Genomic DNA, 14,272 nt, shown 5'->3' with positions numbered 1-14,272 from the left:
CTCTGTGCTGCAGTGTGTCATGGCTCGTTGAAATAATGTCCTGACGCAGCTTCGTTTGTGGGTGTTGGGATGATTGCTTCTGTGGTTAAGTATTTGGTTTGTGTGTGTTGTTTTTCTGTAGATGCTATTTGAAGTTCCCCATTGACTGTTCGCTCTACTGTGACATCTAAGAATGGCACTTTGTTGTTGTTCTCCTCCTCTTCAAACCAGGAGAACCCCTCAGGCCATAGTCTCACTACTTGGAACACCAATATACAGACCAGTCAAAGGCCTCCACTGAAGACTAAAACACCAAGTCGAAGATTCACGCCACTCCATTTACTCCACCCAAGAATTCCTGAACATCAATGACCCGAAGATAGAAGAGGATGGAATAATGATGTCGGTTGACAAAGCAGCCCGGTTCACATCCATTAACATCAACGTGGCCAAAGAAAACTGAAGAAACTATTCGAAGAACCAAAGACACAAACACAGCACCAACTTCATCAGCAAAGATAGCACTGTCAAGCGCATGGAACTGTACCTTAACCAAACACTTCATATTCAGTAACAAGCCCTACAAACAAATCAATGAAACACCCATGAAACCACCAGTATCAGGATTCCTAGCAGAAGCAACAATGCAGAGACTCGAACAAACAACCCTTCCAACGACCCAACCCAAACTTTGGGTCAGTTACAGCGATGACACAGTCATCAAAAACTGAAACAAATTAGAGGAAACCTACAACACCATCAACAATTTCCTTACTGGCATAAAATTCACAAAATAGGAGAACAACAGCAAAGTGCCATTTCTCGATATCACAGTAGAGCGAACAGTCAATGGTAATATTCAAAACAGCGTCTACAGGAAGACAACACACGCGAACCAAGAACTTAGCTACAGGAGTAATCATCCCTCAACATAAAAACAAGCCTGAATCAGGACCCTATTTCAACGAGCCATAAACACTGCAGCAGCCAGTCACGACGAAGACCAACAAGTAACTGTACAGCACATTTAAGGAGAATGGGTAGCCGAAAAATCTATTGAAAACTGGTACCCTGACCGGGAATCGAACCCGGGCCCCGGCGGTGAAAGCGCCGAATCCTAACCACTAGACCATACTATAAATGTCTTCCCTGCCCGGAAATCGAATCTGGGCAGCGGTATATCTAAAAGCATATTGTTAAAGTTTGAACATTGCGAGTGTTGAAATTGTGTGATTCTGAGCGAAATCACAGTTCGAAAAACAGAATGTGGGAACTTCGACAGAGTTTATACGATTTGCACGTCGGAGATATGTCTGCGGGTGCGCGATGGGAGCATAACCCAGGAGGGAAACTATCTGTCCCATTCACTCAATGTCATCTTTAGCAGCTTTCCCGTATGACGGCGCACTGTTCAGCACCTCGTCTTCTGATCTGCTTTCCAAAGATCTTCGACATAATTATTTCACATTGATATACTGGCCCAATGTGCACAGGTGAGATGGCACACTCGTGGAGGTCTGCGGGGTCTTCTCCTTTTCTGTGTATCCTATGTTGAGGAGGGCAATGCTTGTCACTGGTCACTCCGGTGTCAGAGAAAAGTTTAGAAACAAAACGGTTTAATTTTCTGCCGGTAGAGAGGGCCCGGTTCCTGGGGACGGGCAAACAGCAGCAGGGAGACAGAATGAGAAGCAGCTGTTCGGGAAACTCTTTGCCGCTTGCAATTCTGAGAGCAATGTCAAATGTATTTCACACTGAGCAAGACTCAGCTGGTTCAAGAGGTAGGGCGGGGATGGATGGGGGTTCGATGTGTCGCTCGTTGGTCTCGGGGTATGATTCTCCCTTTGGGTCTTTTTCTACACAGACTTGCGAGAGATCCAGGACGAGCCCGCGTTTCATGGCTTGTACCAAAGTGCTTTCAAAAATTTCACAAAAAGTACCTTCGTTAAACGAGATTGGGCTCCTTGGAGTACGGGTGGTGCAGAAAGCAAGGAAGTGAAATGATTGGAGATAGCGTTAAACAGGTTGACGTGAGTGGTGCGATGTTTGAGGAATGTCAGTGATAAAGCTAGATTAGAAAATGCGAACAGCTCTCCTCGGAGAACGGAAGTTTGAAATCTGGCCTGAAGGAACTTTACCAAGTCATGCGGGGTCTAGACAGAGAAAGTAATGTAGTCAAAATGCTCCCACGCCTGAAAGGATCGGCTGGGTTTGAAAGTCTTGAGGAAAAGAACTAAAAGTGACATTAGGAAGAATGCTTTCGTACAGGGAGTGGTTGGGGTCAGAAAATCTCGATCTGACATTTACACAGAGGCATAGACGCAAAAGGGAAATTGGTGGTCATGTTTAAAGTAACAATGGGTAGAATTACATGGAGAAGGCAAGAGAATGATACGAATAGACACGCACATTTACTTACTGTTTCGAACCAGCAGAGCGAAGGTGGGCCGCATGGCCTCCGTCTGCGCTGTGACACATGCTGTGATTCAGTGTGAAATCACAGTTCGACCAACAGAATGTGGGAATTTAGCAAAGACGTTTCTATTTACACAGTCTCCATACGTCTGCGAAACAGCATATTACACGACAGCAGTGGAGGTGTTTGACATCAGTCTCGAACGTGCATGCCGCGTGCCTGACGAAAGGCTGAAGGGACCCTGTGGAAAGCAGCAGACAGAGTAGGTGCAGAGTGGCACAGCGAGAGTGTGTTGGCCCCTTAAACCACAGGTCAATGAATCGAAGCTGCCCTTTGTCATGGAACTTTGTTTTGTATCTTGCCTTTGCATCTACTTCCTGAGGGTCTGAATGCCATGTATCATTCCGAAACTCACACGGTTCAAGTAACATGCTTTTTGGAGGTCTGAGTGGATTTCCCCTATTCTTCGTAGGTTTCCTATGAACTAAATCGCAAAACCACTTCTGTGAAATGCCAATGAGTTGATAAAGTTGAAACACATGCCTTGCAGTTTCGTCCATTCCCTGCAGTAATTCGCCACGCCTGTTCAGACGTGAATGACAAGCCGATCAGTCTGTCACAAAGGGTATCACCATTCAGACATAGTCCCTCACTATTAGTACGCATTTCACGGGTTATGAACAACCTCAAAGAGAGACAAGTGACAGAGAGTCACCATGGACTCGATCTGCTGAACGGCTTGTGCCTGCGCGTGAATCATGCTACGTGTTTATGCCGTCCCACTGCCTGTCTCTGGGACAGAGAGGCTGCGGGAGCAAAACTGGTTCATTTTTAACCGTCCCTTCCGTGTTGGACTGCCTGCAGTCCCTCAGCTCAGGGCCGTGGGGAGGACTCTCAGTGAATGAAGGTTTCACTCGGATTCTCTTCATCTGGGACACTTGGGGCTCAGATGTTAACTGCTGCGCAGTCGCAGCAAAGAAGGCGATGCCCACTTTGCAATAGACTTTCCGTAAGATTGCTGCGTGAAGACGATTTCTGAACACCAAGAAGGCTGCACAACAATGTGAATTTACCTGGGCGAAGAGTCCTCGGTGTCCATTTCTCTCTGTCCTGCCAGCACAGCATCTTTCTATCTCCCCGATAACAGACCTTTGGAGCAAGTTCGCAATCAAAGTTGCTCACTTCCCACGCATTAGTGTAACAGATACCTCTCACCCCAAGGAATTGAGAGATAGAGAGCAGAAGAGCGAATGGACTCTTGCCCTCCAACCCCCGCGCCCCAGAACAACGTGCAAGTAGAAACAAATTGGTTTAGTTATCCGCCATTGGAGATCGTCCACTTCCTGGGGATGAGACAAACATCAGCGCCCCGGGGACAGAATGACAAGCAGAAGTTCTGGAAACTCTTTGCTACTTGCAATACTTGGAGCAATGTGGAATCTACTTCATACTGAGCAAGTTTCGGCTGGCTCAGAGTCTCTAGTGTACATTGCTCTCTGAGTTTTTATTTGCACATTGACGACATGTCTGCACAACAGCACATGACACTACAGCAGTGAAGATCTTTTAACGTCATTCTCGAACTTGCAAGTCACACGCCAGATGAAAAGCTGAATACTTCTCCGGAAAAGCTGCCGTACAATGCAGGAGAATGGCACAACGGGTGCATGCTGGGATGATAACCCAGAAGCGAAACCATTTCCTCCTATTCACTCAATGTCATCTTTAGCAGCTTTCCCGTATCACGGCGCTCTGCTCTCTCCCTTACCTTGCTTCCCAAAACTTCGGGTATCTGAGTTAAATATGTCACATCGATCCGCAAGTCAAATTTATACAGTTGCGCTGGCACCCTGGTGGAGCTCTGAGTTGTCTTGTCCTGTTCTCTGTCGCTGTCTTCTGATCTCGTGTGAAACCTCTTCTCTCAGATGGCAATGAACCGGTGAAGTTGAAACACATGACTTGCTGCTTTTGTGCATTTGCTGCAGTAAAGAAACCAACGCCCGTGTAAGAAAAGACTCTCTGTAGGATTGCTGTGTCAAGACAAATTCTGAACCCCAAGCAGGCTGCACAAAAATGCACTCATCACAATTTCCCTGAGGGAAGAGTCTCCGGTGTCCATTTCTCTCTGTCCGGACAGCACAGCATCTTTCTATCTCTCCGTTAACAGGACCTTTGGAACACGTTCAAAGTTGCCCATTTCCTCCGCATGACTGTAACTGACTTCTCCTGCCTCACTTAATAGTGAGAGAGAGAGAGAGAGAGAGAGAGAGAGTAGAAGAGCGAATGGGCTCTGTCTTCCACCAGCACAGCTTGCAAGTAGAAACGAAATGGTTCAATTATCCACCAGTGGAGAGAGCCCGGTTCCTAGGGACGAGAGAAACAGCAGCGTCCAGGGAGCAGGGAGGCAGATTGAGAAGCACATGTTCTTGAAACTCGTCCCTGCTTGCAATTCTGGGAGCAATGTACAATGTATTTCGTACTGAACAAGTCACAGCTGCTTCAGGAGGTGGCTGCACCCATGGCTGGGGGCTCGTTAGTCTGGGATATGATTCTAGCTTTGGGTCTTCTAGTATATGCAGCCGTGTGAGAGTTCCCGGGTTCCAATACCAGGCGAACTCTCATTTCTTAAATTGACATGAGCAAAAATGCCCGATCAATTTTCTCAAAAAGCCGCTTCTTAAATAAGATCGGACTGCCTGAATTAGGGACGGCGCGGAGCCGCCATTGCAGTAAACATGGCGAAGGGAAACACGTGTTGAAAGTGAAAACAAGTACTGCAGATTTTTCGCCCGCGCAATCCGAGTCTGAATGAATCCTCCACCTGCATTACGCTCAATTCTGAGGGTGGTACTTCAGGAAGCGGGGAAGTGAAGTGATTGCAGACAGCACTGAACATGTTAACGTGAATGGTACTGTCCTGAGGAATGTCAGCAATGAAGGGAGATTGGAAAGTTTGGGACAGCTCTCTTTGGAGAACAGAGGGCTGAAAGCTGGCCTGATTGAGGTTTTCCACATCATGAGGGTTTTAGACAGAGGCAATAATGTAGTGAAAATGATCCCAGGCCTGAAAAGATCGAGAACGATTTGGCAGAGATTTAAAGTCATCAGGAAAATAAGTAAAAGTGACATTAGGAAGACCGTTTTCGCACAGGGAGCGGGGCCAGTAAATCCCTGTCTGACAGTGACAAAGAGGCAGATTCAATGGACACAAAAGGAAATTCGGTGGACATGTTCAATGTAACAATGTGCAGATTTACAGGGAGAAGGCGACAGAATGAGACACTTATTTACATATTGTGTTGAACCAGCAGAGCTAAGGTGGGCTGCATGGCCTCAGTCTGCGCTGTCACACATTTCGTGATTCTGAGTGAAGTCGGAGTTGGACCAACAGAATGGAGGAAATTTGACAACGGGTATATTCTGCCCAACAGGATATTCCATCACAGCAATGAAGGTGTTTTGACATCATTCTCGAAGGTGCATGACACAGTGCAGATTCAAAACTGAGGATTCATTTGAATCACTGAGTAATTTGTTTACAGTTATTCAGTTGAGGTGAGCGGAGTTGCGCATTGGGAGCCACTCCAGTTGATCTGTCGAAGCCGTTTTCTCCTGTGTGATAGTTCCACCAGCACTCCAATTTGCTGTGCTTCCAGTCAGTAGATGCAGATTACTGTCCCATACTGATCCACGGGCCACGATGACCCAGCTGTGGTGACAAGCTTGTGAAGGGCTGAGTGCTCTTCTCCTGTTCTCTGTCGGCCTCCTATGATCCTAATCATCAAACCTCTCTTCTCCGAGATGGGAATAAACTGGTGAACGTGAAACACATCAGTTGCGGTGTGTCCCATTAGCAGGAGGCCCTGCAGTAATTCCCCACGCTGTTTCACACAGCAGCATCCTCTCGGTGAATTACGCTTGGCAAAAAAATCGATTGAACCAAATCAGTGTCCGCCACTGGATTTTACTGACACTGTGTATAAAATTCAGGCTCACCGTTAATGTGGAGAGAGGCCGTCAGACTGTAGTTTCCGCTCCTTCTGTTGAATAAAGATAATTTTAACAGTGTCCAGTGAGAGGAAAGAATTTGCTGTTGGTGGTAAACATTTCTATCTGAACTCGCTGTCACTCTGCTGCAACAGGAGGAGCTGAGACCTCCTGATAGATTGGAATATAAAGATGGGAGGTTATGGATTATACTGTAAAACTGTCGGTATAATATTATTCACACCGCGCTGTCACCAACTGACCGAAGAGGCTGCGTTTAAATCCCGTGTTTTATTTCTCACATTGGGGGGAGCTGAGCATTTACCCAAACACTGGGCACACCACCTCCCTGACACAGCGTTCACAAATCAAACTGACAGCAAAGCTTCATGTGTGATCGAAAGCTTCCACAAAGGAGACTTAGCTCAGCAAATGTACGGAGGGAACACAATCCTTCCTTGAAGGTGAAATGTAAGAAGCCGAGTTTCGGTGAACCTGACGTGATTTGAACACGCAACCTTCTGATCTGGAGTCAGACGCGCTACCGTTGCGCCACAAGCTCACGGGGTATTGATCACTTCTATTCATACTTAAGGGAAGTGATCGCACTACAATGATTTTCCGTTATGAGTAACAACGGAGATCAACAGTTCATGTCTGTTCTGTTTCTCCCCCTCTCTTTCTGTCTCTCGAAACAATTTCCAACTCTCTCTCAATGAAAATCTGAAAGAATTGCGGATGCTGTATATCAGAAACAAAAAACAGGAGTTGCCGGTGACCCTTCCACAGAACTGATGGTTTGGGAAAATGTCAGTTTATATGCAGGAGAAATGGTGGGAGGAATCAAGGACAATGAAAATGAAATGTCAAGGCTACATGAGAAAAACAAACCAGTAAAGTTGCTGAATGACTTTCTGCTGTCCTATTCGATTAAAAAAGAATGACAAGAAATACAGAATATAACTTCAGTGCTAGATTAGAATGTGAAAAACAATAGCCACAAAGCTTTTATAACAGTGAATAATATCAAATATACACCATATGAAGCAACATATGTCTACATTTAAATCAACGGGCCAATCCGTTAGATTCTGCTCCATCCCATGAGTAATTACACTTTTAATTCTGAACATGAGGAAAGTAGCAATCTTTTTCCACAATGCAAATTGTATCCACTGTCTCCCGTCAATAAATATCTCTGAGAACATCGGAGTCAAGACACAGCGCTGTCAGATGAAGGGGAAGCTGAAATAACGCCACACGCTGCTCACGGGCACATTTTACTTTCCCCAACTCAACGCCTCAACCACTGTGGCTCCTGGGCGTGGAAAGGAAACAATCACCAAAACCCAGTCTTCGTTTTGTGAATCTTCAGAAAATAAGCAAACCTTCATCCCTTCGGATTTTCTATCCTGGGCTGACAGGGATGGGTTTTGTCACTCTTTTGTCGGACATTGCAAGTGGATGTTTTGCAGAAAAGCACCACAATGCAATCTGATTAATCAGGACCTGGATGTTTTCGGTCTTTGAATGTGAGTGTTGTGCTCCAGAACTTTGTTGTTCACAGTTTATAATATTAATCTTCCCAGTCCCCTGTACCACTTGTCGAAAATGTTTAATTTGCGTCTTGTAATCCTTTCACTGTTTGCTAATTAGTGTTTTACCTAAGTTATCTTGACCTTGCATACCTCAAGCCTCAAGCTAATTTCACGAGAAACCTTCTCCAGTTCAAAAGCCAAGTGTTAGTGATGGCTCCTTTTCTTGTACCGTATCCAATTTCAGATCGATGTTGTTAATGTCCCTTTTATTCCTTCAGATCCAGGTTTCGCTCACAGGGCATGAACAGAACTGTCACCAAATACATTTACCAATCTACGTTCATTCTATCGATTGTATTAGCATCTTCAACATTTCTCATCAAAATAACTCGAGAGACTTTCATCACCATTTTCTGTGAACAGTTCTACATTAGCTTTACTGAATGAACCCCAAATTTCTTGAAGTGGCTCCTTATTTTCGGCCCTGATTATTCATCTCTCTACGCACGGAAATGGATCCTTCCCACCCGCTCTGCCCCTCATCAATGTGTGTAATTCAATTCAATCTCCCATCAGCCTCCTCTGTCCTGATCAAATCCAGGGAAACAGGATACGTTGGGGCTATGGCGCTAACAGGACAAGTCCAGTACTCACCTTTCCTGTTAGAGCAATTTCATGAGAAATTTTTGACCACAACTTTGGGAGTGTAGTTGTGGCCGAACATTTAAAGTGCTGGCGTGGAGATCCTTTGGGGCTCCCCCGCCCAGGGTGGTAACCTGCTGACTATGCTTTCTTCGCTGGCGATTTTAGATGACTTCCTGTTGTTTGCATTATCGCTCAAACTTCACAAAACCCGTCTCAATAAAGTCCCGTTTTCTCATGTCTGGGAATTGATTTCCATGCAGGAAACTCGAGTTCGGAACAAACAACGTACCAGACTCAAAACGTCAGCTCTGTTTACCTTTCCACAGATGATGCACGACCTGTTGGCTTTCTGCAGTATTCTCTGTGTTTATTTGGCACAAGTGCTGCTTTTCAATCAAGAACTTCAATTCCTGTCCTCTGGTAACTGACTCTGGTCAGTGGCAATTGGTTCTTCTGATCATTAATCTGCCCATTCCCACCGTTTCTTCTCCCATCATTACCAACAGCCCCAGGAAATCTCCAGTTAAACTTCTTTGCTCCAAAGCGAACATTCCAAACCTTGGGAATGTCTCCCCACAATGGAAATTCCTCATCCCTGGAAATGAAGCATGGCGTACACTTGGGAAGAGATTTTGTCAAAATATTGTCAGTTAGGAAATGGAAAACTGTTCATGAAGCAAAACAGAATTCCCAGTCTTCAGCTTTGTGAACCTTTAGAAACTCTTTGGGAAGCGGATTTAGATGAGAATGAAAGATGAACCGTCCGACTCAGCAGAGACAGCCCAGACACCGTCCCCTTGTTGAAGAGGCAGGGAGATTGACTCTGATGTTCTCGGGACATGAACTGATCTGAGACATTGAAAGAATTGTCGTTCGTGCACATCAGGAATTCAAACCCCTTCTCGCCTCCGAGCCAATGAGGGAACTCGGGAACAGGCAAAACACTGAAAGGCTCGAAGGGCGACGGTCCCGGAGGAAGAAAACTAGTTCCTCGTGACATGGATGTGTCTGCAGAGGGTGGGATCAGACTTCCCCGGTGTCTCCACAATGAATGTCCCAGGCATTATTCAGGAAAAGTAAAAGTGATAGACGACAATTGTAACTCTAGGCGGGGCCGGCTGAATTATGAATTCACTAATAGCCTCCCCTAAGCGATGGCGCAGTGCCCGCCGTCGCCTGTCTCTGTGGCGCAATTGGTCAGCGCGTTCGGCTGTTAACTGAAAGGTTGGTGGTTCGAACCCACCCAGGGACGCTTAATTTTTTTCCTCTTCCTTGGCTTCGCGACTGTGTGCACTTTAATGGGGTCAGGAAAATGTTATCCAAGCGGAAACCTTCTCCACAATGGGGTTTCTGAATTGTGTTATTGCCTAACGTAAGGGACTGCGGATGCTAAGGACCCGAGACAAAAAAGAGAAACTCGGCAGGTTTGACAGCACCTGTCGGAGAAAACGGAATTCTGAAATGCTGTGTCTGACTCTCTTTCCATAGATGTTGCCTGACCTTCTCCGTTCCTCCTGAAATTTCTAGATTTGTTTTTAACTGAAAGTTCATTTCATCTTTTGCGATGAAACACCTAGACTCGCCGTATGCAGATATTTAACCCTTTCGAATCACTGAAGTGAATGGATTCAAACAAACTCTGCGATGATTCATTCTTTCTCAGCTCCGCAGGCAGACAGATCTGGGAAGTGAAGCTGTCAGTGTGGTTCTGTATTCGTGGGCTGAGTGGTTAATGCGATGGACTTGAAACCCATTGCGGTTTCCCCACGCAGGTGTGACCCCTGTCGACTACAAAATGAGAAATGTCGTCGAAAAGAAAGGGAGCTTGCTCCCCGGCTTCTTCTTTAAGATTCAAGTCAGTGGAGTGGGAAAACTATTTCACTCACATTGGGACTGGTGGGGATGTGCAACCTGGGCGGCACGGTGGCAAAGTGGTTAGCACTGCTGCCTCATAGCACCTGAGACCCGGGTTGAATTCCCGACTCAGGCGACTGACTGTATGGAGTTTGCACGTTCTCCCCGTGTCTGCGTGGGTTTCCTCCCACTGTCACAAAGCTGCGCGGGTCAGGTGAATTGGCCATGCTAAATTGCCCGTAGTGTTAGGTAAGCGGTAAATGTAGGGGTATGGGTGGGTTGCGCTTCGGCGGGTCGGTGTGGACTTGTTGGGCCGAAGGGCCTGTTTCCATCTAGTCTAGTCTAATCTACTCTACTGCCTGTTCGCGTGGAATGAAGCAGATAACCGCAAAGCGCCTTTTGAGGCAATGAGCCAAGTGTTTGGAAATGAGACTAGAACAGTGAGGGGCTGGAAATCGTGATCGAAATGAAGCAGGCGCCTGAGGACAAGGATGCTTCCTTTGCCAGTGAAAGATACTGCTTCACAAAGTTGGGACTGTGGAAGGGAATCAGTGACGCTGATTATCTTTGGTTGTTGAAGGGCTTTGTTTAATCTTTTGTAGGACATTGCAAGTAGATGTTTTGCAGAATAGCACCACAATGCAATCTGATTAATCAGGACCTGAATGTTTTCAGTCTTTGAATGTGTGTGTTGTGCTTCAAAACACTGTCGTTCACAGTTTAGAATGCTTATCTTCCCAGTCCCCTGTATCACTTGTCGAAAATGCTTAATTTGCGTCTTGTAATCCTTTCACTGTCTGCTAATGAGGAAAGCGTTTCCGTGTTTTACCTAAGTTCTCTTGACCTTGCATACCTCAAACCTCAAGCTAATTTCACAAGAAACCTTCTCCAGTACAAAAGTTAATGATGGCTCTGTTTCTTGTCATCTTTTTATTGAAAGAGAGTTGGAAATTGTTTCGGGAGATGGGGGAGAAACAGAACAGACATGAACTGTTGATCTCCGTTGTTACTCATAACATAAAATCATTGTAGTGCGACCATTTCCCTTAATCATGAACTAAAGGCTGGGCACTTTCGGTGAGCTGGTGACGCAACGGTAGCGCGTGTGACTCCAGAACGGAAGGTTGCGTGTTCAAATCACGTCAGGCTCACTCAAGTCATCTTCTTGCACTTCAAATCAGGAAAGGAGTACGTTCACTCTGTATATCTGTTGAGTCATTTTTTTTTTCCAGAAACTTTCGATCACACGTGAAGCTTTGCTGTCAGCTTATTTGTGAACACTGTGTCAGGGAGGTGGTGTGCCCAGTGTTTGGGTAAATGCTCAGCTCCCCCAGTGTGAGAAGTCAAACACAAACTGTTCATCACGGGATTTAAACACGCAGCCCCTTCATTCAGTTGGTGACAGCGTGGTGTGAATAACATTATACCGATACCTTTACAACATAATCTAGAGACTCCCAGCTTGATGTTTCAATGTATCAGGAGATCCCAGCTCCTCCTGTTATAGCAGAGTGACAGCGAGTTCAGATAGAAATGTTTTCCAACAACAACGAATCATTTCCTCTCACTGGACACAGTTAAAGTGATATTTATTCAACAGCAGGAGCGGAAACCACAGTCTGACGGCCCCTCTCCACATTTTCGGTTAGCCTGAAGTTTATAAACTATGTCAGTAAAACCCAATGGCGGATATCTATTTGGTTCAATCAGCTTTTAGCCAAGCGTAGTTGAGCGGGAGGATGCTGCTGAGTGAAACAGCGTGGGGAATTACTGCAGGGCCTCCTGCGCATAGAACACACCACAACAGATGTGTTTCACCTTCACCAGTTTATTCCCATCTCAGAGAAGAGAGGTTTGATGATTCGGATCATAGGAGTCCGACAGAGAACATGAGAAGAGCACTCAGACCTTCACAAGCCTGTCACCACAGCTGGGTCATCGTGGCCCGTGGATCAGTATGGGATAGTAATCTGCATCTACTGACTGGAAGCACAGCAAATTGGAGTGCTGGTGGGACTATCACACAGGAGAAAACGGCTTCGACCTATCAACTGGAGTGGCTCCCAATGCGCAACTCCACTCACCTCAACTGAATAACTGTAAACAAATTATTCAGTGATTCAAAGGAATACTCGGTTTTGAATCTGCATTGTGTCATGTACCTTCGAGAATGATGTCAAAACACCTTCATTGCTGTGATGGAGTAGCCTGTTGGGCAGAATATACCCGTTGTCAAACTTCCCACGTTCTGTTGGTCCAACTCCGATTTCACTCAGAATCACAAAATGTGTGACAGCGCAAACTGAGGCCATGCAACCCACCTTAGATCTTCTGGTTCGACACCATAATAAATAAGTGTCCCTATTTGTATCATTCCGTCACCTTCTCCCTGTAAATCTGCACATTGTTACATTGAACATGCCCACCGAATTCCCTTTTGTGTCCATTGAATCTGCCTCTTTGTCGCTGTCAGACAGGGATTTACTGACCCCACTCCCTGTGCGAAAACGGTTGTCCTAATGTCACTTTTACTTATTTTCCTGATGACTTTAAATCTCTGCCAAATCGTTCTCGTTCCTTTCAGGTCTGGGAGCATTTTCATTACATTAGTTCATCTGTCTAGACCCCTCCATGACGTGGAAAACTTCAATCAGGCCGGCTTTCAGCCTTCTGTTCTCCAAGGAGAACTGCCCCAACTTTCCAGTCTCCCTTCATTGCTGACATTCCTCGTTCACTTTAACCTGTTCAGTGCTGTCTCCAATCCCTTCACTTCCCCGCTTCCTGAAGTATCACCCTCAGAATTAAGCAGGAATGCAGCTGCAGGATTCACTCAGAGTCGGATTGCGCAGGCGAAAAATCTGCAATCCTTGTGTTCACTTTGAACAAATGTTTCCCTTCGCGTATTCACTGCAAGTGGAGCTCTGCCCCATCCCTAATTCAGGCAGTCCGATCTTATTTAACGAAGCGGCTTTTTGAGAAAATTGTCCGGGCATTTGTGCTCAAAGTTTGCCTGGGATTGGCACCCGGGACCTCTGACACAGGCGTGAGAGCATTTTCACAACATTATTTCCGGAGTCTAGATCCTACATGACTAGGAAAACTTTCGTTCTCCGAGGAGAGTTGTCCCAAATTTCCAATCTAACTTCATTGCTGACATTTTTCAAACACTGCACCACTCACGTCAAACTGTTCAACGTGACCGCCAATGATGTCACTTCCCTGGTTTCTGCCCCATTCGTACTCCAGGCAGCCCAACCTCGTTTGACCAAGGTGCTTTGTGAGAAAATTGACCATTCAGTTTTGGACGAGATAAGAAACGGTGGCACGTCTGAGATTTGAACGCAAGACCTCTCACACGTCTGCGTAGGAGAAGAATCAAAGGGAAAGTTGGGCATGGAGCTAGAACACTGCTGCAAGCCTGAGACAGAGATGTTGGCCAGGGAACAGGGTGATGTGTTAAAGTGGCAGACAACCGCAAGGTCTGGGCCTTTTCCCTGCGGGCAGAACCGGGATGTTCTGCGAAGCAGTCACCCAGTTTATGCTTCATGCTACATTGGGGAAACGACACTGTGAGCAGCGAATGCAGTGGACTAGGTTGTGGCAAAAGTGCTGCTTCACCTGGCAGGTATGTTTGAGCCCTTGGATATTCAGGAGGGAGCCGGTAAATGGGCAGGTGTTACACATTCGGCGGTTGCAGGCGAAAGCGACTTGGCACAATGGGAGGTGGGTGTGGGGTGTTGCGAGTGAAGGAAGAGTGGACCCGAAGTGTAACCCCTGGCACAACGGGTGCGTGTTGGGACCATAACCCACTCTCTCCTATTCACTCAATGTCGTCTTTAGCAGCTTTCCCTTATAA

General features: G+C 46.2%; 2 non-coding genes across 2 annotated transcripts; one reads left to right on the top strand and one right to left on the bottom strand.

Annotated features, from left to right (window-relative positions):
* Window positions 1-6,869: 6,869 nt before the first annotated feature.
* Window positions 6,870-6,941, bottom strand: trnaw-cca (transfer RNA tryptophan (anticodon CCA)). Its single transcript has one exon. It is a non-coding gene; the product is annotated as a tRNA-Trp (tRNA).
* A 2,799-nt stretch (window positions 6,942-9,740) lies between these two features.
* trnan-guu (transfer RNA asparagine (anticodon GUU)) lies at window positions 9,741-9,814 on the top strand. The gene has a single exon. It is a non-coding gene; the product is annotated as a tRNA-Asn (tRNA).
* Window positions 9,815-14,272: the final 4,458 nt, after the last annotated feature.

This window comes from Hemiscyllium ocellatum (genome assembly GCF_020745735.1).
Source record: "Hemiscyllium ocellatum isolate sHemOce1 chromosome 27 unlocalized genomic scaffold, sHemOce1.pat.X.cur. SUPER_27_unloc_16, whole genome shotgun sequence".
Classification (NCBI taxonomy): domain Eukaryota; kingdom Metazoa; phylum Chordata; class Chondrichthyes; order Orectolobiformes; family Hemiscylliidae; genus Hemiscyllium; species Hemiscyllium ocellatum.
Note: the sequence above shows the minus strand (reverse complement) of the source record. Positions and strands in the feature narration are given on the sequence as shown.